The 18,635-nt window shown below is 38.4% G+C and overlaps 8 non-coding genes and 69 pseudogenes across 8 annotated transcripts; all 77 read right to left on the reverse strand.

The window, feature by feature from the left end:
• Positions 1–79: 79 nt before the first annotated feature.
• Positions 80–182, reverse strand: LOC149642413 (5S ribosomal RNA; annotated as a pseudogene).
• Positions 183–304: 122 nt separating this feature from the next.
• LOC149642414 (5S ribosomal RNA) lies at positions 305–407 on the reverse strand (annotated as a pseudogene).
• A 122-nt stretch (positions 408–529) lies between these two features.
• LOC149642415 (5S ribosomal RNA) lies at positions 530–632 on the reverse strand (annotated as a pseudogene).
• A 137-nt stretch (positions 633–769) lies between these two features.
• Positions 770–888, reverse strand: LOC149642416 (5S ribosomal RNA; annotated as a pseudogene).
• A 137-nt stretch (positions 889–1,025) lies between these two features.
• On the reverse strand, positions 1,026–1,144 carry LOC149642417 (5S ribosomal RNA; annotated as a pseudogene).
• Positions 1,145–1,266: 122 nt separating this feature from the next.
• Positions 1,267–1,369, reverse strand: LOC149642418 (5S ribosomal RNA; annotated as a pseudogene).
• Positions 1,370–1,505: 136 nt separating this feature from the next.
• On the reverse strand, positions 1,506–1,624 carry LOC149642419 (5S ribosomal RNA). Its single transcript, XR_016372135.1, has one exon. It is a non-coding gene; the product is annotated as a 5S ribosomal RNA (ribosomal RNA).
• Positions 1,625–1,759: 135 nt separating this feature from the next.
• LOC149642420 (5S ribosomal RNA) lies at positions 1,760–1,878 on the reverse strand (annotated as a pseudogene).
• Positions 1,879–2,000: 122 nt separating this feature from the next.
• On the reverse strand, positions 2,001–2,103 carry LOC149642421 (5S ribosomal RNA; annotated as a pseudogene).
• Positions 2,104–2,225: 122 nt separating this feature from the next.
• On the reverse strand, positions 2,226–2,328 carry LOC149642422 (5S ribosomal RNA; annotated as a pseudogene).
• A 137-nt stretch (positions 2,329–2,465) lies between these two features.
• On the reverse strand, positions 2,466–2,584 carry LOC149642423 (5S ribosomal RNA; annotated as a pseudogene).
• A 137-nt stretch (positions 2,585–2,721) lies between these two features.
• Positions 2,722–2,840, reverse strand: LOC149642424 (5S ribosomal RNA; annotated as a pseudogene).
• Positions 2,841–2,962: 122 nt separating this feature from the next.
• LOC149642425 (5S ribosomal RNA) lies at positions 2,963–3,065 on the reverse strand (annotated as a pseudogene).
• Positions 3,066–3,187: 122 nt separating this feature from the next.
• LOC149642426 (5S ribosomal RNA) lies at positions 3,188–3,290 on the reverse strand (annotated as a pseudogene).
• Positions 3,291–3,426: 136 nt separating this feature from the next.
• On the reverse strand, positions 3,427–3,545 carry LOC149642427 (5S ribosomal RNA). The gene has a single exon (XR_016372167.1). It is a non-coding gene; the product is annotated as a 5S ribosomal RNA (ribosomal RNA).
• Positions 3,546–3,682: 137 nt separating this feature from the next.
• LOC149642428 (5S ribosomal RNA) lies at positions 3,683–3,801 on the reverse strand (annotated as a pseudogene).
• A 122-nt stretch (positions 3,802–3,923) lies between these two features.
• On the reverse strand, positions 3,924–4,026 carry LOC149642429 (5S ribosomal RNA; annotated as a pseudogene).
• Positions 4,027–4,148: 122 nt separating this feature from the next.
• On the reverse strand, positions 4,149–4,251 carry LOC149642430 (5S ribosomal RNA; annotated as a pseudogene).
• Positions 4,252–4,387: 136 nt separating this feature from the next.
• LOC149642431 (5S ribosomal RNA) lies at positions 4,388–4,506 on the reverse strand. The gene has a single exon (XR_016372169.1). It is a non-coding gene; the product is annotated as a 5S ribosomal RNA (ribosomal RNA).
• A 135-nt stretch (positions 4,507–4,641) lies between these two features.
• LOC149642432 (5S ribosomal RNA) lies at positions 4,642–4,760 on the reverse strand (annotated as a pseudogene).
• A 122-nt stretch (positions 4,761–4,882) lies between these two features.
• LOC149642433 (5S ribosomal RNA) lies at positions 4,883–4,985 on the reverse strand (annotated as a pseudogene).
• A 137-nt stretch (positions 4,986–5,122) lies between these two features.
• On the reverse strand, positions 5,123–5,241 carry LOC149642434 (5S ribosomal RNA; annotated as a pseudogene).
• A 136-nt stretch (positions 5,242–5,377) lies between these two features.
• Positions 5,378–5,496, reverse strand: LOC149642435 (5S ribosomal RNA; annotated as a pseudogene).
• Positions 5,497–5,618: 122 nt separating this feature from the next.
• Positions 5,619–5,721, reverse strand: LOC149642436 (5S ribosomal RNA; annotated as a pseudogene).
• A 135-nt stretch (positions 5,722–5,856) lies between these two features.
• LOC149642437 (5S ribosomal RNA) lies at positions 5,857–5,975 on the reverse strand (annotated as a pseudogene).
• A 122-nt stretch (positions 5,976–6,097) lies between these two features.
• Positions 6,098–6,200, reverse strand: LOC149642438 (5S ribosomal RNA; annotated as a pseudogene).
• A 137-nt stretch (positions 6,201–6,337) lies between these two features.
• LOC149642439 (5S ribosomal RNA) lies at positions 6,338–6,456 on the reverse strand (annotated as a pseudogene).
• Positions 6,457–6,593: 137 nt separating this feature from the next.
• Positions 6,594–6,712, reverse strand: LOC149642440 (5S ribosomal RNA; annotated as a pseudogene).
• A 122-nt stretch (positions 6,713–6,834) lies between these two features.
• LOC149642441 (5S ribosomal RNA) lies at positions 6,835–6,937 on the reverse strand (annotated as a pseudogene).
• Positions 6,938–7,059: 122 nt separating this feature from the next.
• Positions 7,060–7,162, reverse strand: LOC149642442 (5S ribosomal RNA; annotated as a pseudogene).
• A 136-nt stretch (positions 7,163–7,298) lies between these two features.
• LOC149642443 (5S ribosomal RNA) lies at positions 7,299–7,417 on the reverse strand. Its single transcript, XR_016372170.1, has one exon. It is a non-coding gene; the product is annotated as a 5S ribosomal RNA (ribosomal RNA).
• A 137-nt stretch (positions 7,418–7,554) lies between these two features.
• Positions 7,555–7,673, reverse strand: LOC149642444 (5S ribosomal RNA; annotated as a pseudogene).
• A 122-nt stretch (positions 7,674–7,795) lies between these two features.
• On the reverse strand, positions 7,796–7,898 carry LOC149642445 (5S ribosomal RNA; annotated as a pseudogene).
• A 122-nt stretch (positions 7,899–8,020) lies between these two features.
• LOC149642446 (5S ribosomal RNA) lies at positions 8,021–8,123 on the reverse strand (annotated as a pseudogene).
• A 136-nt stretch (positions 8,124–8,259) lies between these two features.
• Positions 8,260–8,378, reverse strand: LOC149642447 (5S ribosomal RNA). The gene has a single exon (XR_016372171.1). It is a non-coding gene; the product is annotated as a 5S ribosomal RNA (ribosomal RNA).
• Positions 8,379–8,513: 135 nt separating this feature from the next.
• Positions 8,514–8,632, reverse strand: LOC149642448 (5S ribosomal RNA; annotated as a pseudogene).
• Positions 8,633–8,754: 122 nt separating this feature from the next.
• Positions 8,755–8,857, reverse strand: LOC149642449 (5S ribosomal RNA; annotated as a pseudogene).
• Positions 8,858–8,994: 137 nt separating this feature from the next.
• Positions 8,995–9,113, reverse strand: LOC149642450 (5S ribosomal RNA; annotated as a pseudogene).
• Positions 9,114–9,249: 136 nt separating this feature from the next.
• LOC149642451 (5S ribosomal RNA) lies at positions 9,250–9,368 on the reverse strand (annotated as a pseudogene).
• Positions 9,369–9,490: 122 nt separating this feature from the next.
• On the reverse strand, positions 9,491–9,593 carry LOC149642452 (5S ribosomal RNA; annotated as a pseudogene).
• Positions 9,594–9,728: 135 nt separating this feature from the next.
• On the reverse strand, positions 9,729–9,847 carry LOC149642453 (5S ribosomal RNA; annotated as a pseudogene).
• A 122-nt stretch (positions 9,848–9,969) lies between these two features.
• Positions 9,970–10,072, reverse strand: LOC149642454 (5S ribosomal RNA; annotated as a pseudogene).
• A 137-nt stretch (positions 10,073–10,209) lies between these two features.
• LOC149642455 (5S ribosomal RNA) lies at positions 10,210–10,328 on the reverse strand (annotated as a pseudogene).
• A 137-nt stretch (positions 10,329–10,465) lies between these two features.
• On the reverse strand, positions 10,466–10,584 carry LOC149642456 (5S ribosomal RNA; annotated as a pseudogene).
• Positions 10,585–10,706: 122 nt separating this feature from the next.
• Positions 10,707–10,809, reverse strand: LOC149642457 (5S ribosomal RNA; annotated as a pseudogene).
• Positions 10,810–10,946: 137 nt separating this feature from the next.
• On the reverse strand, positions 10,947–11,065 carry LOC149642458 (5S ribosomal RNA; annotated as a pseudogene).
• Positions 11,066–11,202: 137 nt separating this feature from the next.
• LOC149642459 (5S ribosomal RNA) lies at positions 11,203–11,321 on the reverse strand (annotated as a pseudogene).
• Positions 11,322–11,443: 122 nt separating this feature from the next.
• Positions 11,444–11,546, reverse strand: LOC149642460 (5S ribosomal RNA; annotated as a pseudogene).
• A 122-nt stretch (positions 11,547–11,668) lies between these two features.
• Positions 11,669–11,771, reverse strand: LOC149642461 (5S ribosomal RNA; annotated as a pseudogene).
• Positions 11,772–11,907: 136 nt separating this feature from the next.
• Positions 11,908–12,026, reverse strand: LOC149642462 (5S ribosomal RNA). The gene has a single exon (XR_016372172.1). It is a non-coding gene; the product is annotated as a 5S ribosomal RNA (ribosomal RNA).
• A 135-nt stretch (positions 12,027–12,161) lies between these two features.
• LOC149642463 (5S ribosomal RNA) lies at positions 12,162–12,280 on the reverse strand (annotated as a pseudogene).
• Positions 12,281–12,402: 122 nt separating this feature from the next.
• On the reverse strand, positions 12,403–12,505 carry LOC149642464 (5S ribosomal RNA; annotated as a pseudogene).
• Positions 12,506–12,627: 122 nt separating this feature from the next.
• Positions 12,628–12,730, reverse strand: LOC149642465 (5S ribosomal RNA; annotated as a pseudogene).
• A 137-nt stretch (positions 12,731–12,867) lies between these two features.
• On the reverse strand, positions 12,868–12,986 carry LOC149642466 (5S ribosomal RNA; annotated as a pseudogene).
• Positions 12,987–13,121: 135 nt separating this feature from the next.
• On the reverse strand, positions 13,122–13,240 carry LOC149642467 (5S ribosomal RNA; annotated as a pseudogene).
• A 122-nt stretch (positions 13,241–13,362) lies between these two features.
• On the reverse strand, positions 13,363–13,465 carry LOC149642468 (5S ribosomal RNA; annotated as a pseudogene).
• A 137-nt stretch (positions 13,466–13,602) lies between these two features.
• LOC149642469 (5S ribosomal RNA) lies at positions 13,603–13,721 on the reverse strand (annotated as a pseudogene).
• Positions 13,722–13,858: 137 nt separating this feature from the next.
• On the reverse strand, positions 13,859–13,977 carry LOC149642470 (5S ribosomal RNA; annotated as a pseudogene).
• Positions 13,978–14,099: 122 nt separating this feature from the next.
• LOC149642471 (5S ribosomal RNA) lies at positions 14,100–14,202 on the reverse strand (annotated as a pseudogene).
• A 137-nt stretch (positions 14,203–14,339) lies between these two features.
• Positions 14,340–14,458, reverse strand: LOC149642472 (5S ribosomal RNA; annotated as a pseudogene).
• A 137-nt stretch (positions 14,459–14,595) lies between these two features.
• On the reverse strand, positions 14,596–14,714 carry LOC149642473 (5S ribosomal RNA; annotated as a pseudogene).
• Positions 14,715–14,836: 122 nt separating this feature from the next.
• On the reverse strand, positions 14,837–14,939 carry LOC149642474 (5S ribosomal RNA; annotated as a pseudogene).
• A 122-nt stretch (positions 14,940–15,061) lies between these two features.
• LOC149642475 (5S ribosomal RNA) lies at positions 15,062–15,164 on the reverse strand (annotated as a pseudogene).
• A 136-nt stretch (positions 15,165–15,300) lies between these two features.
• On the reverse strand, positions 15,301–15,419 carry LOC149642476 (5S ribosomal RNA). Its single transcript, XR_016372109.1, has one exon. It is a non-coding gene; the product is annotated as a 5S ribosomal RNA (ribosomal RNA).
• Positions 15,420–15,554: 135 nt separating this feature from the next.
• LOC149642477 (5S ribosomal RNA) lies at positions 15,555–15,673 on the reverse strand (annotated as a pseudogene).
• Positions 15,674–15,795: 122 nt separating this feature from the next.
• Positions 15,796–15,898, reverse strand: LOC149642478 (5S ribosomal RNA; annotated as a pseudogene).
• Positions 15,899–16,020: 122 nt separating this feature from the next.
• Positions 16,021–16,123, reverse strand: LOC149642479 (5S ribosomal RNA; annotated as a pseudogene).
• Positions 16,124–16,260: 137 nt separating this feature from the next.
• Positions 16,261–16,379, reverse strand: LOC149642480 (5S ribosomal RNA; annotated as a pseudogene).
• Positions 16,380–16,516: 137 nt separating this feature from the next.
• LOC149642481 (5S ribosomal RNA) lies at positions 16,517–16,635 on the reverse strand (annotated as a pseudogene).
• A 122-nt stretch (positions 16,636–16,757) lies between these two features.
• Positions 16,758–16,860, reverse strand: LOC149642482 (5S ribosomal RNA; annotated as a pseudogene).
• Positions 16,861–16,982: 122 nt separating this feature from the next.
• On the reverse strand, positions 16,983–17,085 carry LOC149642483 (5S ribosomal RNA; annotated as a pseudogene).
• Positions 17,086–17,221: 136 nt separating this feature from the next.
• On the reverse strand, positions 17,222–17,340 carry LOC149642484 (5S ribosomal RNA; annotated as a pseudogene).
• A 135-nt stretch (positions 17,341–17,475) lies between these two features.
• On the reverse strand, positions 17,476–17,594 carry LOC149642485 (5S ribosomal RNA; annotated as a pseudogene).
• Positions 17,595–17,716: 122 nt separating this feature from the next.
• Positions 17,717–17,819, reverse strand: LOC149642486 (5S ribosomal RNA; annotated as a pseudogene).
• Positions 17,820–17,941: 122 nt separating this feature from the next.
• Positions 17,942–18,044, reverse strand: LOC149642487 (5S ribosomal RNA; annotated as a pseudogene).
• A 136-nt stretch (positions 18,045–18,180) lies between these two features.
• Positions 18,181–18,299, reverse strand: LOC149642488 (5S ribosomal RNA). Its single transcript, XR_016372110.1, has one exon. It is a non-coding gene; the product is annotated as a 5S ribosomal RNA (ribosomal RNA).
• Positions 18,300–18,435: 136 nt separating this feature from the next.
• On the reverse strand, positions 18,436–18,554 carry LOC149642489 (5S ribosomal RNA; annotated as a pseudogene).
• Positions 18,555–18,635: the final 81 nt, after the last annotated feature.

Raw genomic sequence — 18,635 nt, forward strand, 5'->3', positions numbered from 1 at the left:
TATAAAACAATAACAAAAAGAAGATATGTTTGCTTTTTTCATATCTGGTGGAATTTAAAATAGGAAACAAAAAGGAAAAACCCAACGGCACGCAGTGTTCCCAAGTACTGACTGCGCTCGACGCTGCTTAACTTCGGTGATCGGACGAGAACCGGTGTTTTCAGCATGATATGGCCGTTGCCGAGAGTGCTAGTTAATAATTTGAATTTAATTAACCTTCATCTCTATAAAACAATAACAAAAAGAAGATATGTTTGCTTTTTTCATATCTGGTGGAATTTAAAAGAGGAAACAAAAAGGAAAAAGCTAACGGCACGCAGTGTTCCCACGTACTGACTGCGCTCGACGCTGCTTAACTTCGGTGATCGGACGAGAACCGGTGTTTTCAGCATGATATGGCCGTTGCCGAGAGTGCTAGTTAATAATTTGAATTTAATTAACCTTCATCTCTATAAAACAATAACAAAAAGAAGATATGTTTGCTTTTTTCATATCTGGTGGAATTTAAAAGAGGAAACAAAAAGGAAAAAGCTAACGGCACGCAGTGTTCCCACGTACTGACTGCGCTCGACGCTGCTTAACTTCGGTGATCGGACGAGAACCGGTGTTTTCAGCATGATATGGCCGTTGCCGAGAGTGCAAGTTAAAAATTCGAATATAAATTAAGTGAGACAAATTAACCTTCATCTTTTTAAAGCAATAACAAAATGAAAATATGCTTGCTTTTTTCATATCTATTGGATTTTAAAAGAGGAAACAAAAAGGACAAAGCCAACGGCACGCAGTGTTAATAAGTGGTCTCCCTCCCAAGTACTGACTGCGCTCGACGCTGCTTAACTTCGGTGATCGGACGAGAACCGGTGGTTTCAGCATGATATGGCCGTTGCCGAGAGTGCTAGTTAATAATTCGAATTTAAATTAAGTGAGACAAATTAACCTTCATCTTTTTAAAACAATAGCAAAATGAAAATATATTTGCTTTTTTCATATCTATTGGATTTTAAAAGAGGAAATAAAAGTGAAAAAGCCAACGACACGCAGTGTTCCTAAGTGGTCTCCCTCCCAAGTACTGACTGCACTCAACGCTGCTTAATTTCGGTGGTCGGACGAGAACCGGTGTATTCAGCGTGATATGGCCGTTGCCGAGAGTGCTAGTTAATAATTTGAATTTAATTATCCTTCATCTCTATAAAACAATAACAAAAAGAAGATATGTTTGCTTTTTTCATATCTGGTGGAATTTAAAAGAGGAAACAAAAAGGAAAAAGCTAACGGCACGCAGTGTTCCCACGTACTGACTGCGCTCGACGCTGCTTAACTTCGGTGATCGGACGAGAACCGGTGTTTTCAGCATGATATGGCCGTTGCCGAGAGTGATAGTTAATAATTCGAATTTAAATTAAGTGAGACAAATTAACCTTCATCTTTTTAAAGCAATAACAAAATGAAAATATGTTGGCTTTTTTCATATCTATTGGATTTTAAAAGAGGAAAAAAAGTGACAAAGCCAACGGCACGCAGTGTTCCTAAGTGGTCTCCCTCCCAAGTACTGACTGCGCTCGACGCTGCTTAACTTCGGTGATCGGACGAGAACCGGTGTTTTCAGCATGATATGGCCGTTGCCGAGAGTGATAGTTAATAATTCGAATTTAAATTAAGTGAGACAAATTAACCTTCATCTTTTTAAAGCAATAACAAAATGAAAATATGTTTGCTTTTTTCATATATATTGGATTTTAAAAGAGGAAAAAAGTGAAAAAGCCAACGACACGCAGTGTTCCTAAGTGGTCTCCCTCCCAAGTACTGACTGCACTCAACGCTGCTTAACTTCGGTGATCGGACGAGAACCGGTGTATTCAGCGTGATATGGCCGTTGCCGCGAGTGCTAGTTAATAATTTGAATTTAATTCACCTTCATCTTTATAAAACAATAACAAAAAGAAGATATGTTTGCTTTTTTCATATCTGGTGGAATTTAAAATAGGAAACAAAAAGGAAAAACCCAACGGCACGCAGTGTTCCCAAGTACTGACTGCGCTCGACGCTGCTTAACTTCGGTGATCGGACGAGAACCGGTGTTTTCAGCATGATATGGCCGTTGCCGAGAGTGCTAGTTAATAATTTGAATTTAATTAACCTTCATCTCTATAAAACAATAACAAAAAGAAGATATGTTTGCTTTTTTCATATCTGGTGGAATTTAAAAGAGGAAACAAAAAGGAAAAAGCTAACGGCACGCAGTGTTCCCACGTACTGACTGCGCTCGACGCTGCTTAACTTCGGTGATCGGACGAGAACCGGTGTTTTCAGCATGATATGGCCGTTGCCGAGAGTGCAAGTTAAAAATTCGAATATAAATTAAGTGAGACAAAATAACCTTCATCTTTTTAAAGCAATAACAAAATGAAAATATGTTTGCTTTTTTCATATCTATTGGATTTTAAAAGAGGAAACAAAAAGGACAAAGCCAACGGCACGCAGTGTTAATAAGTGGTCTCCCTCCCAAATACTGACTGCGCTCGACGCTGCTTAACTTCGGTGATCGGACGAGAACCGGTGGTTTCAGCATGATATGGCCGTTGCCGAGAGTGCTAGTTAATAATTCGAATTTAAATTAAGTGAGACAAATTAACCTTCATCTTTTTAAAACAATAGCAAAATGAAAATATATTTGCTTTTTTCATATCTATTGGATTTTAAAAGAGGAAATAAAAGTGAAAAAGCCAACGACACGCAGTGTTCCTAAGTGGTCTCCCTCCCAAGTACTGACTGCACTCAACGCTGCTTAATTTCGGTGGTCGGACGAGAACCGGTGTATTCAGCGTGATATGGCCGTTGTCGAGAGTGCTAGTTAATAACTTGAATTTAATTCACCTTCATCTTTATAAAACAATAACAAAAAGAAGATATGTTTGCTTTTTTCATATCTGGTGGAATTTAAAATAGGAAACAAAAAGGAAAAACCCAACGGCATGCAGTGTTCCCAAGTACTGACTGCGCTCGACGCTGCTTAACTTCGGTGATCGGACGAGAACCGGTGTTTTCAGCATGATATGGCCGTTGCCGAGAGTGCTAGTTAATAATTTGAATTTAATTGTCCTTCATCTCTATAAAACAATAACAAAAAGAAGATATGTTTGCTTTTTTCATATCTGGTGGAATTTAAAAGAGGAAACAAAAAGGAAAAAGCTAACGGCACGCAGTGTTCCCACGTACTGACTGCGCTCGACGCTGCTTAACTTCGGTGATCGGACGAGAACCGGTGTTTTCAGCATGATATGGCCGTTGCCGAGAGTGATAGTTAATAATTCGAATTTAAATTAAGTGAGACAAATTAACCTTCATCTTTTTAAAGCAATAACAAAATGAAAATATGTTGGCTTTTTTCATATCTATTGGATTTTAAAAGAGGAAAAAAAGTGACAAAGCCAACGGCACGCAGTGTTCCTAAGTGGTCTCCCTCCCAAGTACTGACTGCGCTCGACGCTGCTTAACTTCGGAGATCGGACGAGAACCGGTGTTTTCAGCATGATATGGCCGTTAACGAGAGTGATAGTTAATAATTCGAATTTAAATTAAGTGAGACAAATTAACCTTCATCTTTTTAAAACAATAACAAAATGAAAATATGTTTGCTTTTTTCATATATATTGGATTTTAAAAGAGGAAATAAAAGTGAAAAAGCCAACGACACGCAGTGTTCCTAAGTGGTCTCCCTCCCAAGTACTGACTGCACTCAACGCTGCTTAATTTCGGTGGTCGGACGAGAACCGGTGTATTCAGCGTGATATGGCCGTTGTCGAGAGTGCTAGTTAATAACTTGAATTTAATTCACCTTCATCTTTATAAAACAATAACAAAAAGAAGATATGTTTGCTTTTTTCATATCTGGTGGAATTTAAAATAGGAAACAAAAAGGAAAAACCCAACGGCATGCAGTGTTCCCAAGTACTGACTGCGCTCGACGCTGCTTAACTTCGGTGATCGGACGAGAACCGGTGTTTTCAGCATGATATGGCCGTTGCCGAGAGTGCTAGTTAATAATTTGAATTTAATTATCCTTCATCTCTATAAAACAATAACAAAAAGAAGATATGTTTGCTTTTTTCATATCTGGTGGAATTTAAAAGAGGAAACAAAAAGGAAAAAGCTAACGGCACGCAGTGTTCCCACGTACTGACTGCGCTCGACGCTGCTTAACTTCGGTGATCGGACGAGAACCGGTGTTTTCAGCATGATATGGCCGTTGCCGAGAGTGATAGTTAATAATTCGAATTTAAATTAAGTGAGACAAATTAACCTTCATCTTTTTAAAGCAATAACAAAATGAAAATATGTTGGCTTTTTTCATATCTATTGGATTTTAAAAGAGGAAAAAAAGTGACAAAGCCAACGGCACGCAGTGTTCCTAAGTGGTCTCCCTCCCAAGTACTGACTGCGCTCGACGCTGCTTAACTTCGGAGATCGGACGAGAACCGGTGTTTTCAGCATGATATGGCCGTTAACGAGAGTGATAGTAAATAATTCGAATTTAAATTAAGTGAGACAAATTAACCTTCATCTTTTTAAAACAATAACAAAATGAAAATATGTTTGCTTTTTTCATATATATTGGATTTTAAAAGAGGAAAAAAGTGAAAAAGCCAACGACACGCAGTGTTCCTAAGTGGTCTCCCTCCCAAGTACTGACTGCACTCAACGCTGCTTAACTTCGGTGATCGGACGAGAACCGGTGTTTTCAGCATGATATGGCCGTTGCCGAGAGTGCTAGTTAATAATTTGAATTTAATTAACCTTCATCTCTATAAAACAATAACAAAAAGAAGATATGTTTGCTTTTTTCATATCTGGTGGAATTTAAAAGAGGAAACAAAAAGGAAAAAGCTAACGGCACGCAGTGTTCCCACGTACTGACTGCGCTCGACGCTGCTTAACTTCGGTGATCGGACGAGAACCGGTGTTTTCAGCATGATATGGCCGTTGCCGAGAGTGGTAGTTAATAATTCGAATTAAAATTAAGTGAGACAAATTAACCTTCATCTTTTTAAAACAATAACAAAAAGAAAATATGTTTGCTTTTTTCATATCTATTGGAATTTAAAAGAGGAAATAAAAGTGAAAAAGCCAACGACACGCAGTGTTAATAAGTGGTCTCCCTCCCAAGTACTGACTGCGCTCGACGCTGCTTAACTTCGGTGATCGGACGAGAACCGGTGGTTTCAGCATGATATGGCCGTTGCCGAGAGTGCTAGTTAATAATTCGAATTTAAATTAAGTGAGACAAATTAACCTTCATCTTTGTAAACAATAGCAAAATGAAAATATATTTGCTTTTTTCATATCTATTGGATTTTAAAAGAGGAAATAAAAGTGAAAAAGCCAACGACACGCAGTGTTCCTAAGTGGTCTCCCTCCCAAGTACTGACTGCACTCAACGCTGCTTAATTTCGGTGGTCGGACGAGAACCGGTGTATTCAGCGTGATATGGCCGTTGTCGAGAGTGCTAGTTAATAACTTGAATTTAATTCACCTTCATCTTTATAAAACAATAACAAAAAGAAGATATGTTTGCTTTTTTCATATCTGGTGGAATTTAAAATAGGAAACAAAAAGGAAAAACCCAACGGCATGCAGTGTTCCCAAGTACTGACTGCGCTCGACGCTGCTTAACTTCGGTGATCGGACGAGAACCGGTGTTTTCAGCATGATATGGCCGTTGCCGAGAGTGGTAGTTAATAATTCGAATTTAAATTAAGTGAGACAAATTAACCTTCATCTTTTTAAAACAATAACAAAATGAAAATATGTTTGCTTTTTTCATATATATTGGATTTTAAAAGAGGAAAAAAGTGAAAAAGCCAACGACACGCAGTGTTCCTAAGTGGTCTCCCTCCCAAGTACTGACTGCACTCAACGCTGCTTAACTTCGGTGATCGGACGAGAACCGGTGTTTTCAGCATGATATGGCCGTTGCCGAGAGTGCTAGTTAATAATTTGAATTTAATTAACCTTCATCTCTATAAAACAATAACAAAAAGAAGATATGTTTGCTTTTTTCATATCTGGTGGAATTTAAAAGAGGAAACAAAAAGGAAAAAGCTAACGGCACGCAGTGTTCCCACGTACTGACTGCGCTCGACGCTGCTTAACTTCGGTGATCGGACGAGAACCGGTGTTTTCAGCATGATATGGCCGTTGCCGAGAGTGGTAGTTAATAATTCGAATTAAAATTAAGTGAGACAAATTAACCTTCATCTTTTTAAAACAATAACAAAAAGAAAATATGTTTGCTTTTTTCATATCTATTGGAATTTAAAAGAGGAAATAAAAGTGAAAAAGCCAACGACACGCAGTGTTAATAAGTGGTCTCCCTCCCAAGTACTGACTGCGCTCGACGCTGCTTAACTTCGGTGATCGGACGAGAACCGGTGGTTTCAGCATGATATGGCCGTTGCCGAGAGTGCTAGTTAATAATTCGAATTTAAATTAAGTGAGACAAATTAACCTTCATCTTTTTAAAACAATAGCAAAATGAAAATATATTTGCTTTTTTCATATCTATTGGATTTTAAAAGAGGAAATAAAAGTGAAAAAGCCAACGACACGCAGTGTTCCTAAGTGGTCTCCCTCCCAAGTACTGACTGCACTCAACGCTGCTTAATTTCGGTGGTCGGACGAGAACCGGTGTATTCAGCGTGATATGGCCGTTGTCGAGAGTGCTAGTTAATAACTTGAATTTAATTCACCTTCATCTTTATAAAACAATAACAAAAAGAAGATATGTTTGCTTTTTTCATATCTGGTGGAATTTAAAATAGGAAACAAAAAGGAAAAACCCAACGGCATGCAGTGTTCCCAAGTACTGACTGCGCTCGACGCTGCTTAACTTCGGTGATCGGACGAGAACCGGTGTTTTCAGCATGATATGGCCGTTGCCGAGAGTGCTAGTTAATAATTTGAATTTAATTGTCCTTCATCTCTATAAAACAATAACAAAAAGAAGATATGTTTGCTTTTTTCATATCTGGTGGAATTTAAAAGAGGAAACAAAAAGGAAAAAGCTAACGGCACGCAGTGTTCCCACGTACTGACTGCGCTCGACGCTGCTTAACTTCGGTGATCGGACGAGAACCGGTGTTTTCAGCATGATATGGCCGTTGCCGAGAGTGATAGTTAATAATTCGAATTTAAATTAAGTGAGACAAATTAACCTTCATCTTTTTAAAGCAATAACAAAATGAAAATATGTTGGCTTTTTTCATATCTATTGGATTTTAAAAGAGGAAAAAAAGTGACAAAGCCAACGGCACGCAGTGTTCCTAAGTGGTCTCCCTCCCAAGTACTGACTGCGCTCGACGCTGCTTAACTTCGGAGATCGGACGAGAACCGGTGTTTTCAGCATGATATGGCCGTTAACGAGAGTGATAGTTAATAATTCGAATTTAAATTAAGTGAGACAAATTAACCTTCATCTTTTTAAAACAATAACAAAATGAAAATATGTTTGCTTTTTTCATATATATTGGATTTTAAAAGAGGAAATAAAAGTGAAAAAGCCAACGACACGCAGTGTTCCTAAGTGGTCTCCCTCCCAAGTACTGACTGCACTCAACGCTGCTTAATTTCGGTGGTCGGACGAGAACCGGTGTATTCAGCGTGATATGGCCGTTGTCGAGAGTGCTAGTTAATAACTTGAATTTAATTCACCTTCATCTTTATAAAACAATAACAAAAAGAAGATATGTTTGCTTTTTTCATATCTGGTGGAATTTAAAATAGGAAACAAAAAGGAAAAACCCAACGGCATGCAGTGTTCCCAAGTACTGACTGCGCTCGACGCTGCTTAACTTCGGTGATCGGACGAGAACCGGTGTTTTCAGCATGATATGGCCGTTGCCGAGAGTGCTAGTTAATAATTTGAATTTAATTATCCTTCATCTCTATAAAACAATAACAAAAAGAAGATATGTTTGCTTTTTTCATATCTGGTGGAATTTAAAAGAGGAAACAAAAAGGAAAAAGCTAACGGCACGCAGTGTTCCCACGTACTGACTGCGCTCGACGCTGCTTAACTTCGGTGATCGGACGAGAACCGGTGTTTTCAGCATGATATGGCCGTTGCCGAGAGTGATAGTTAATAATTCGAATTTAAATTAAGTGAGACAAATTAACCTTCATCTTTTTAAAGCAATAACAAAATGAAAATATGTTGGCTTTTTTCATATCTATTGGATTTTAAAAGAGGAAAAAAAGTGACAAAGCCAACGGCACGCAGTGTTCCTAAGTGGTCTCCCTCCCAAGTACTGACTGCGCTCGACGCTGCTTAACTTCGGAGATCGGACGAGAACCGGTGTTTTCAGCATGATATGGCCGTTAACGAGAGTGATAGTAAATAATTCGAATTTAAATTAAGTGAGACAAATTAACCTTCATCTTTTTAAAACAATAACAAAATGAAAATATGTTTGCTTTTTTCATATATATTGGATTTTAAAAGAGGAAAAAAGTGAAAAAGCCAACGACACGCAGTGTTCCTAAGTGGTCTCCCTCCCAAGTACTGACTGCACTCAACGCTGCTTAACTTCGGTGATCGGACGAGAACCGGTGTTTTCAGCATGATATGGCCGTTGCCGAGAGTGCTAGTTAATAATTTGAATTTAATTAACCTTCATCTCTATAAAACAATAACAAAAAGAAGATATGTTTGCTTTTTTCATATCTGGTGGAATTTAAAAGAGGAAACAAAAAGGAAAAAGCTAACGGCACGCAGTGTTCCCACGTACTGACTGCGCTCGACGCTGCTTAACTTCGGTGATCGGACGAGAACCGGTGTTTTCAGCATGATATGGCCGTTGCCGAGAGTGGTAGTTAATAATTCGAATTAAAATTAAGTGAGACAAATTAACCTTCATCTTTTTAAAACAATAACAAAAAGAAAATATGTTTGCTTTTTTCATATCTATTGGAATTTAAAAGAGGAAATAAAAGTGAAAAAGCCAACGACACGCAGTGTTAATAAGTGGTCTCCCTCCCAAGTACTGACTGCGCTCGACGCTGCTTAACTTCGGTGATCGGACGAGAACCGGTGGTTTCAGCATGATATGGCCGTTGCCGAGAGTGCTAGTTAATAATTCGAATTTAAATTAAGTGAGACAAATTAACCTTCATCTTTGTAAACAATAGCAAAATGAAAATATATTTGCTTTTTTCATATCTATTGGATTTTAAAAGAGGAAATAAAAGTGAAAAAGCCAACGACACGCAGTGTTCCTAAGTGGTCTCCCTCCCAAGTACTGACTGCACTCAACGCTGCTTAATTTCGGTGGTCGGACGAGAACCGGTGTATTCAGCGTGATATGGCCGTTGTCGAGAGTGCTAGTTAATAACTTGAATTTAATTCACCTTCATCTTTATAAAACAATAACAAAAAGAAGATATGTTTGCTTTTTTCATATCTGGTGGAATTTAAAATAGGAAACAAAAAGGAAAAACCCAACGGCATGCAGTGTTCCCAAGTACTGACTGCGCTCGACGCTGCTTAACTTCGGTGATCGGACGAGAACCGGTGTTTTCAGCATGATATGGCCGTTGCCGAGAGTGGTAGTTAATAATTCGAATTTAAATTAAGTGAGACAAATTAACCTTCATCTTTTTAAAACAATAACAAAATGAAAATATGTTTGCTTTTTTCATATATATTGGATTTTAAAAGAGGAAAAAAGTGAAAAAGCCAACGACACGCAGTGTTCCTAAGTGGTCTCCCTCCCAAGTACTGACTGCACTCAACGCTGCTTAACTTCGGTGATCGGACGAGAACCGGTGTTTTCAGCATGATATGGCCGTTGCCGAGAGTGCTAGTTAATAATTTGAATTTAATTAACCTTCATCTCTATAAAACAATAACAAAAAGAAGATATGTTTGCTTTTTTCATATCTGGTGGAATTTAAAAGAGGAAACAAAAAGGAAAAAGCTAACGGCACGCAGTGTTCCCACGTACTGACTGCGCTCGACGCTGCTTAACTTCGGTGATCGGACGAGAACCGGTGTTTTCAGCATGATATGGCCGTTGCCGAGAGTGGTAGTTAATAATTCGAATTAAAATTAAGTGAGACAAATTAACCTTCATCTTTTTAAAACAATAACAAAAAGAAAATATGTTTGCTTTTTTCATATCTATTGGAATTTAAAAGAGGAAATAAAAGTGAAAAAGCCAACGACACGCAGTGTTAATAAGTGGTCTCCCTCCCAAGTACTGACTGCGCTCGACGCTGCTTAACTTCGGTGATCGGACGAGAACCGGTGGTTTCAGCATGATATGGCCGTTGCCGAGAGTGCTAGTTAATAATTCGAATTTAAATTAAGTGAGACAAATTAACCTTCATCTTTTTAAAACAATAGCAAAATGAAAATATATTTGCTTTTTTCATATCTATTGGATTTTAAAAGAGGAAATAAAAGTGAAAAAGCCAACGACACGCAGTGTTCCTAAGTGGTCTCCCTCCCAAGTACTGACTGCACTCAACGCTGCTTAATTTCGGTGGTCGGACGAGAACCGGTGTATTCAGCGTGATATGGCCGTTGTCGAGAGTGCTAGTTAATAACTTGAATTTAATTCACCTTCATCTTTATAAAACAATAACAAAAAGAAGATATGTTTGCTTTTTTCATATCTGGTGGAATTTAAAATAGGAAACAAAAAGGAAAAACCCAACGGCATGCAGTGTTCCCAAGTACTGACTGCGCTCGACGCTGCTTAACTTCGGTGATCGGACGAGAACCGGTGTTTTCAGCATGATATGGCCGTTGCCGAGAGTGGTAGTTAATAATTCGAATTAAAATTAAGTGAGACAAATTAACCTTCATCTTTTTAAAACAATAACAAAAAGAAAATATGTTTGCTTTTTTCATATCTATTGGAATTTAAAAGAGGAAATAAAAGTGAAAAAGCCAACGACACGCAGTGTTAATAAGTGGTCTCCCTCCCAAGTACTGACTGCGCTCGACGCTGCTTAACTTCGGTGATCGGACGAGAACCGGTGGTTTCAGCATGATATGGCCGTTGCCGAGAGTGCTAGTTAATAATTCGAATTTAAATTAAGTGAGACAAATTAACCTTCATCTTTTTAAAACAATAGCAAAATGAAAATATATTTGCTTTTTTCATATCTATTGGATTTTAAAAGAGGAAATAAAAGTGAAAAAGCCAACGACACGCAGTGTTCCTAAGTGGTCTCCCTCCCAAGTACTGACTGCACTCAACGCTGCTTAATTTCGGTGGTCGGACGAGAACCGGTGTATTCAGCGTGATATGGCCGTTGTCGAGAGTGCTAGTTAATAACTTGAATTTAATTCACCTTCATCTTTATAAAACAATAACAAAAAGAAGATATGTTTGCTTTTTTCATATCTGGTGGAATTTAAAATAGGAAACAAAAAGGAAAAACCCAACGGCATGCAGTGTTCCCAAGTACTGACTGCGCTCGACGCTGCTTAACTTCGGTGATCGGACGAGAACCGGTGTTTTCAGCATGATATGGCCGTTGCCGAGAGTGCTAGTTAATAATTTGAATTTAATTATCCTTCATCTCTATAAAACAATAACAAAAAGAAGATATGTTTGCTTTTTTCATATCTGGTGGAATTTAAAAGAGGAAACAAAAAGGAAAAAGCTAACGGCACGCAGTGTTCCCACGTACTGACTGCGCTCGACGCTGCTTAACTTCGGTGATCGGACGAGAACCGGTGTTTTCAGCATGATATGGCCGTTGCCGAGAGTGATAGTTAATAATTCGAATTTAAATTAAGTGAGACAAATTAACCTTCATCTTTTTAAAGCAATAACAAAATGAAAATATGTTGGCTTTTTTCATATCTATTGGATTTTAAAAGAGGAAAAAAAGTGACAAAGCCAACGGCACGCAGTGTTCCTAAGTGGTCTCCCTCCCAAGTACTGACTGCGCTCGACGCTGCTTAACTTCGGAGATCGGACGAGAACCGGTGTTTTCAGCATGATATGGCCGTTAACGAGAGTGATAGTAAATAATTCGAATTTAAATTAAGTGAGACAAATTAACCTTCATCTTTTTAAAACAATAACAAAATGAAAATATGTTTGCTTTTTTCATATATATTGGATTTTAAAAGAGGAAAAAAGTGAAAAAGCCAACGACACGCAGTGTTCCTAAGTGGTCTCCCTCCCAAGTACTGACTGCACTCAACGCTGCTTAACTTCGGTGATCGGACGAGAACCGGTGTATTCAGCGTGATATGGCCGTTGCCGCGAGTGCTAGTTAATAATTTGAATTTAATTCACCTTCATCTTTATAAAACAATAACAAAAAGAAGATATGTTTGCTTTTTTCATATCTGGTGGAATTTAAAATAGGAAACAAAAAGGAAAAACCCAACGGCACGCAGTGTTCCCAAGTACTGACTGCGCTCGACGCTGCTTAACTTCGGTGATCGGACGAGAACCGGTGTTTTCAGCATGATATGGCCGTTGCCGAGAGTGCTAGTTAATAATTTGAATTTAATTAACCTTCATCTCTATAAAACAATAACAAAAAGAAGATATGTTTGCTTTTTTCATATCTGGTGGAATTTAAAAGAGGAAACAAAAAGGAAAAAGCTAACGGCACGCAGTGTTCCCACGTACTGACTGCGCTCGACGCTGCTTAACTTCGGTGATCGGACGAGAACCGGTGTTTTCAGCATGATATGGCCGTTGCCGAGAGTGCAAGTTAAAAATTCGAATATAAATTAAGTGAGACAAATTAACCTTCATCTTTTTAAAGCAATAACAAAATGAAAATATGTTTGCTTTTTTCATATCTATTGGATTTTAAAAGAGGAAACAAAAAGGACAAAGCCAACGGCACGCAGTGTTAATAAGTGGTCTCCCTCCCAAGTACTGACTGCGCTCGACGCTGCTTAACTTCGGTGATCGGACGAGAACCGGTGGTTTCAGCATGATATGGCCGTTGCCGAGAGTGCTAGTTAATAATTCGAATTTAAATTAAGTGAGACAAATTAACCTTCATCTTTTTAAAACAATAGCAAAATGAAAATATGTTTGCTTTTTTCATATATATTGGATTTTAAAAGAGGAAAAAAGTGAAAAAGCCAACGACACGCAGTGTTCCTAAGTGGTCTCCCTCCCAAGTACTGACTGCACTCAACGCTGCTTAACTTCGGTGATCGGACGAGAACCGGTGTTTTCAGCATGATATGGCCGTTGCCGAGAGTGCTAGTTAATAATTTGAATTTAATTAACCTTCATCTCTATAAAACAATAACAAAAAGAAGATATGTTTGCTTTTTTCATATCTGGTGGAATTTAAAAGAGGAAACAAAAAGGAAAAAGCTAACGGCACGCAGTGTTCCCACGTACTGACTGCGCTCGACGCTGCTTAACTTCGGTGATCGGACGAGAACCGGTGTTTTCAGCATGATATGGCCGTTGCCGAGAGTGGTAGTTAATAATTCGAATTAAAATTAAGTGAGACAAATTAACCTTCATCTTTTTAAAACAATAACAAAAAGAAAATATGTTTGCTTTTTTCATATCTATTGGAATTTAAAAGAGGAAATAAAAGTGAAAAAGCCAACGACACGCAGTGTTAATAAGTGGTCTCCCTCCCAAGTACTGACTGCGCTCGACGCTGCTTAACTTCGGTGATCGGACGAGAACCGGTGGTTTCAGCATGATATGGCCGTTGCCGAGAGTGCTAGTTAATAATTCGAATTTAAATTAAGTGAGACAAATTAACCTTCATCTTTTTAAAACAATAGCAAAATGAAAATATATTTGCTTTTTTCATATCTATTGGATTTTAAAAGAGGAAATAAAAGTGAAAAAGCCAACGACACGCAGTGTTCCTAAGTGGTCTCCCTCCCAAGTACTGACTGCACTCAACGCTGCTTAATTTCGGTGGTCGGACGAGAACCGGTGTATTCAGCGTGATATGGCCGTTGTCGAGAGTGCTAGTTAATAACTTGAATTTAATTCACCTTCATCTTTATAAAACAATAACAAAAAGAAGATATGTTTGCTTTTTTCATATCTGGTGGAATTTAAAATAGGAAACAAAAAGGAAAAACCCAACGGCATGCAGTGTTCCCAAGTACTGACTGCGCTCGACGCTGCTTAACTTCGGTGATCGGACGAGAACCGGTGTTTTCAGCATGATATGGCCGTTGCCGAGAGTGGTAGTTAATAATTCGAATTAAAATTAAGTGAGACAAATTAACCTTCATCTTCTTAAAACAATAACAAAAAGAAAATATGTTTGCTTTTTTCATATCTATTGGAATTTAAAAGAGGAAATAAAAGTGAAAAAGCCAACGACACGCAGTGTTAATAAGTGGTCTCCCTCCCAAGTACTGACTGCGCTCGACGCTGCTTAACTTCGGTGATCGGACGAGAACCGGTGGTTTCAGCATGATATGGCCGTTGCCGAGAGTGCTAGTTAATAATTCGAATTTAAATTAAGTGAGACAAATTAACCTTCATCTTTTTAAAACAATAGCAAAATGAAAATATATTTGCTTTTTTCATATCTATTGGATTTTAAAAGAGGAAATAAAAGTGAAAAAGCCAACGACACGCAGTGTTCCTAAGTGGTCTCCCTCCCAAGTACTGACTGCACTCAACGCTGCTTAATTTCGGTGGTCGGACGAGAACCGGTGTATTCAGCGTGATATGGCCGTTGTCGAGAGTGCTAGTTAATAACTTGAATTTAATTCACCTTCATCTTTATAAAACAATAACAAAAAGAAGATATGTTTGCTTTTTTCATATCTGGTGGAATTTAAAATAGGAAACAAAAAGGAAAAACCCAACGGCATGCAGTGTTCCCAAGTACTGACTGCGCTCGACGCTGCTTAACTTCGGTGATCGGACGAGAACCGGTGTTTTCAGCATGATATGGCCGTTGCCGAGAGTGCTAGTTAATAATTTGAATTTAATTATCCTTCATCTCTATAAAACAATAACAAAAAGAAGATATGTTTGCTTTTTTCATATCTGGTGGAATTTAAAAGAGGAAACAAAAAGGAAAAAGCTAACGGCACGCAGTGTTCCCACGTACTGACTGCGCTCGACGCTGCTTAACTTCGGTGATCGGACGAGAACCGGTGTTTTCAGCATGATATGGCCGTTGCCGAGAGTGATAGTTAATAATTCGAATTTAAATTAAGTGAGACAAATTAACCTTCATCTTTTTAAAGCAATAACAAAATGAAAATATGTTGGCTTTTTTCATATCTATTGGATTTTAAAAGAGGAAAAAAAGTGACAAAGCCAACGGCACGCAGTGTTCCTAAGTGGTCTCCCTCCCAAGTACTGACTGCGCTCGACGCTGCTTAACTTCGGAGATCGGACGAGAACCGGTGTTTTCAGCATGATATGGCCGTTAACGAGAGTGATAGTAAATAATTCGAATTTAAATTAAGTGAGACAAATTAACCTTCATCTTTTTAAAACAATAACAAAATGAAAATATGTTTGCTTTTTTCATATATATTGGATTTTAAAAGAGGAAAAAAGTGAAAAAGCCAACGACACGCAGTGTTCCTAAGTGGTCTCCCTCCCAAGTACTGACTGCACTCAACGCTGCTTAACTTCGGTGATCGGACGAGAACCGGTGTATTCAGCGTGATATGGCCGTTGCCGCGAGTGCTAGTTAATAATTTGAATTTAATTCACCTTCATCTTTATAAAACAATAACAAAAAGAAGATATGTTTGCTTTTTTCATATCTGGTGGAATTTAAAATAGGAAACAAAAAGGAAAAACCCAACGGCACGCAGTGTTCCCAAGTACTGACTGCGCTCGACGCTGCTTAACTTCGGTGATCGGACGAGAACCGGTGTTTTCAGCATGATATGGCCGTTGCCGAGAGTGCTAGTTAATAATTTGAATTTAATTAACCTTCATCTCTATAAAACAATAACAAAAAGAAGATATGTTTGCTTTTTTCATATCTGGTGGAATTTAAAAGAGGAAACAAAAAGGAAAAAGCTAACGGCACGCAGTGTTCCCACGTACTGACTGCGCTCGACGCTGCTTAACTTCGGTGATCGGACGAGAACCGGTGTTTTCAGCATGATATGGCCGTTGCCGAGAGTGCAAGTTAAAAATTCGAATATAAATTAAGTGAGACAAATTAACCTTCATCTTTTTAAAGCAATAACAAAATGAAAATATGTTTGCTTTTTTCATATCTATTGGATTTTAAAAGAGGAAACAAAAAGGACAAAGCCAACGGCACGCAGTGTTAATAAGTGGTCTCCCTCCCAAGTACTGACTGCGCTCGACGCTGCTTAACTTCGGTGATCGGACGAGAACCGGTGGTTTCAGCATGATATGGCCGTTGCCGAGAGTGCTAGTTAATAATTCGAATTTAAATTAAGTGAGACAAATTAACCTTCATCTTTTTAAAACAATAGCAAAATGAAAATATATTTGCTTTTTTCATATCTATTGGATTTTAAAAGAGGAAATAAAAGTGAAAAAGCCAACGACACGCAGTGTTCCTAAGTGGTCTCCCTCCCTAGTACTGACTGCACTCAACGCTGCTTAATTTCGGTGGTCGGACGAGAACCGGTGTATTCAGCGTGATATGGCCGTTGTCGAGAGTGCTAGTTAATAACTTGAATTTAATTCACCTTCATCTTTATAAAACAATAACAAAAAGAAGATATGTTTGCTTTTTTCATATCTGGTGGAATTTAAAATAGGAAACAAAAAGGAAAAACCCAACGGCATGCAGTGTTCCCAAGTACTGACTGCGCTCGACGCTGCTTAACTTCGGTGATCGGACGAGAACCGGTGTTTTCAGCATGATATGGCCGTTGCCGAGAGTGCTAGTTAATAATTTGAATTTAATTATCCTTCATCTCTATAAAACAATAACAAAAAGAAGATATGTTTGCTTTTTTCATATCTGGTGGAATTTAAAAGAGGAAACAAAAAGGAAAAAGCTAACGGCACGCAGTGTTCCCACGTACTGACTGCGCTCGACGCTGCTTAACTTCGGTGATCGGACGAGAACCGGTGTTTTCAGCATGATATGGCCGTTGCCGAGAGTGATAGTTAATAATTCGAATTTAAATTAAGTGAGACAAATTAACCTTCATCTTTTTAAAGCAATAACAAAATGAAAATATGTTGGCTTTTTTCATATCTATTGGATTTTAAAAGAGGAAAAAAAGTGACAAAGCCAACGGCACGCAGTGTTCCTAAGTGGTCTCCCTCCCAAGTACTGACTGCGCTCGACGCTGCTTAACTTCGGAGATCGGACGAGAACCGGTGTTTTCAGCATGATATGGCTGTTAACGAGAGTGATAGTTAATAATTCGAATTTAAATTAAGTGAGACAAATTAACCTTCATCTTTTTAAAACAATAACAAAATGAAAATATGTTTGCTTTTTTCATATATATTGGATTTTAAAAGAGGAAAAAAGTGAAAAAGCCAACGACACGCAGTGTTCCTAAGTGGTCTCCCTCCCAAGTACTGACTGCACTCAACGCTGCTTAACTTCGGAGATCGGACGAGAACCGGTGTATTCAGCGTGATATGGCCGTTGCCGCGAGTGCTAGTTAATAATTTGAATTTAATTCAACTTCATCTTTATAAAACAATAACAAAAAGACGATATGTTTGCTTTTTTCATATCTGGTGGAATTTAAAATAGGAAACAAAAAGGAAAAACCCAACGGCACGCAGTGTTCCCAAGTACTGACTGCGCTCGACACTGCTTAACTTCGGTGATCGGACGAGAACCGGTGTTTTCAGCATGATATGGCCGTTGCCGAGAGTGCTAGTTAATAATTTGAATTTAATTAACCTTCATCTCTATAAAACAATAACAAAAAGAAGATATGTTTGCTTTTTTCATATCTGGTGGAATTTAAAAGAGGAAACAAAAAGGAAAAAGCTAACGGCACGCAGTGTTCCCACGTACTGACTGCGCTCGACGCTGCTTAACTTCGGTGATCGGACGAGAACCGGTGTTTTCAGCATGATATGGCCGTTGCCGAGAGTGATAGTTAATAATTCGAATTTAAATTAAGTGAGACAAATTAACCTTCATCTTTTTAAAGCAATAACAAAATGAAAATATGTTGGCTTTTTTCATATCTATTGGATATTAAAAGAGGAAAAAAAGTGACAAAGCCAACGGCACGCAGTGTTCCTAAGTGGTCTCCCTCCCAAGTACTGACTGCGCTCGACGCTGCTTAACTTCGGAGATCGGACGAGAACCGGTGTTTTCAGCATGATATGGCCGTTAACGAGAGTGATAGTTAATAATTCGAATTTAAATTAAGTGAGACAAATTAACCTTCATCTTTTTAAAACAATAACAAAATGAAAATATGTTTGCTTTTTTCATATATATTGGATTTTAAAAGAGGAAAAAAAGTGAAAAAGCCAACGACACGCAGTGTTCCTAAGTGGTCTCCCTCCCAAGTACTGACTGCACTCAACGCTGCTTAACTTCGGTGATCGGACGAGAACCGGTGTATTCAGCGTGATATGGCCGTTGCCGCGAGTGCTAGTTAATAATTTGAATTTAATTCACCTTCATCTTTATAAAACAATAACAAAAAGAAGATATGTTTGCTTTTT

This window comes from Phalangium opilio, unplaced genomic scaffold (genome assembly GCF_054372755.1).
Source record: "Phalangium opilio isolate 3A_F unplaced genomic scaffold, DU_Popi_V2 ptg000092l_1, whole genome shotgun sequence".
NCBI classification, from domain to species: domain Eukaryota; kingdom Metazoa; phylum Arthropoda; class Arachnida; order Opiliones; family Phalangiidae; genus Phalangium; species Phalangium opilio.